We start from the raw sequence: 2,500 nt of genomic DNA, 5'->3' as shown, positions 1-2,500 counted from the left end.
GGAGAAGGGAGGGAGGGAATGGGGGTGGAGAAGGGAGGGAAGGCGGGGTGGAGAAGGGAGGGAGGGACGGGGGTGGAGAAGGGAGGGAGGGACGGGGATGGGGGAAAGGAGGATAGGACGGGGATGGAGAGGAAGGAGGGAGGGAATGGGGTGGAGAAGGAGGGAAGGGCGTGGGGTGGAGAAGGGAGGGAGGGACGGGGGTGGAGAAGGAGGGAGGGACGGGGGGTGAGAAGGGAGGGAGGGAAGGGGGTGGAGAAGGGAGGAAGGGGGAAGAGGAGAAGGGAGGGAGGGACGGGGTGGAGAAGGGAGGGAGGGAAGAGGAGGAGAAGGGAAGGAGGGAAGGGGTTGGAGAAGGTAGGGAGGGGACGGGGGTGAAGAAGGGAGGGAGGGAAGGGGATGGGGAAGGGAGGGAAGGGGATGGGGAAGGGAGGGAGGGAAGGGGGTGGAGAAGGGGATGGATTGAAGGGGGGGAGGAGAAGGGGAAGGAAGGAGAGGGGGGGAGGGAAGAGGAGAGTAAAGAGGAAGATTCAGATTAGAGAGACGAATCAAGCAGGTGTTTTGGGGTAGGTCTTGGATATGGCACGGAGTGAAGCGAAGGTATGCCAATGGTATGTCGTCATATCCTCGCATTTTCGTCGTAAATGAAACGTGTTGTGGGGAAAGAAGCAAACGTATCTATATCTTTAACCCGTGGTATCCAATTTACATTTTTCCTCTTCAATTCTAAGTCTTTGGCAATAAACTTAATGATCATTTTCAACTCAGGGACGACAAAAATCATTCTTAAATGCATGAAAAAAACACTCTAGATTTAAGATCATATACCTGAGGCTAATCAACGCAATTCCGACCACCTACCTATAACGAGGCACTTCTTTCACATAAAATCAATTTCCTTAATCGAATACCCCATAGGTGTTGGTAACAAGAAACCACACCCAATATCCTTAACCCAATACCCCCATAGGTGTTGAAATCAAACGGTGATGCCACGAAGCCTGACACCAACAGGGACGTAAAAGGTGTCTAGATCGCACAAAGCTAAGGTCACGCAGTCAACGAAATGACCCGAGTGTCTGTCAGAATGTCGACGTCGATCGTGAAGGAGGATTGAGGTCACGCTCGCTCCTCCGACCAGGAATATGTGCAAGAAGACGTCAAAGCTTGCGTCGACGGTAATGGGGGATGGGAGGGAGGGAGAGGGAGGGAGAGGGAGGGAAGGAGGGAGGAAGGGAGGGAGGGAGGAGGGAGGGAGGGAGGGAGGGAGGAAGGGAGGGAGGAGGGAAGGGAGGGAGGGAGATGGGAGGGAGGGAGAGTGGGAGAGAGGGAGGGAGAGAGGGAGGGAGAGAGGGAGGGAGAGAGGGAGGGAGAGAGGGAGGGAGAGAGAGAGAGAGAGAGAGAGAGAGAGAGAGAGAGAGAGAGAGAGAGAAGAGAGAGAGAGACAGAGAGAGAGAGAGAGAGAGAGAGAGAGAGGGAGGGAGGGAGGGAGGGAGAAAGGGGGGTATAGACGGCATTAACATTACATGAAAAGAAAGAATTCAAGGAAAGACAAACACACACACATATAAATGAGTGTGTGTGTGGTATATGTATATATATGAATATATGTATGCATGCATATATATATGTATGCATGTATGTATGCATGCATGTATGTAAACATGTATGTATCTATGCATGTATGTATGCAAGTGTGAACGTACACAGAGACAATAGAGAGGCCCCAATAACTATCGCCAGCAAGGGCCAGGTGGCGAATGCAACGTCAATCAACAGGGGACGGGCCTTGGCCAGGTTCCTGCTGCAGGTGGCCGGGAGGGCGGAGTCAGGCAGCAGCAGAGGGGGAGGAGCAGAAGCGGGGTGGGGGGTGGGGGTGGGGTGGAGAGGGGAGCTGGGGGCGGGGCGGGTGGGTAGACTGGAGAGGGAGAAGGGGGCGGGCGGGTAGAATTGGAGAGGGGGAGAAGGGGCGGGCGGGGGTAGACTGGAGAGGGGAGAAGGGGGCGGGCGGGTGGGTAGATTGGAGAGGGAGAAGGGGGCGGGCGTGGGGTAGACTGGAGAGGGGAGAAGGGGGCGGGCGGGTAGATTGAGGAGGGGGTTAACGGGGAGTAGGGGGACCATGCGGAGGGGGAGGTAGGAGGACAAGGCCAGGGAGGGGGAGGCGGGGAGGGCGGGTAGACTGGACAGGGCAGAAGGGGCGGGTAGATGGGAGTGGGTAGATTGGGGGGGGTCAGGCAAGAGGGTGGGTAGATTAGTGGGGGGGGCGTAGGAGATCATGGGGAGAAGCAGAATGAGGTGGGAGGCTAGGCAAGGAGAGAGAGGAAGGAGGAGGAGGAAGGAGAGAGAGAGGAAGGAGGAGGAGGAAGGAGAGAGAGAGGAAGAGGAGGAGGAAGGAGAGAGAGAGGAAGAGGAGGAGGAAGGAGAGAGAGAGTGGAAGAGGAAAGAGGAAGGAAGATGAGGAGAGAGAGAGAGGAAGAGGAGGAGGAGAGAGGAAGAGGAAGGA

The sequence above is a fragment of the Penaeus vannamei genome, chromosome 20 (assembly GCF_042767895.1).
Source record: "Penaeus vannamei isolate JL-2024 chromosome 20, ASM4276789v1, whole genome shotgun sequence".
In the NCBI taxonomy this organism is placed as follows: domain Eukaryota; kingdom Metazoa; phylum Arthropoda; class Malacostraca; order Decapoda; family Penaeidae; genus Penaeus; species Penaeus vannamei.
This window is presented reverse-complemented; position numbering follows the sequence as displayed.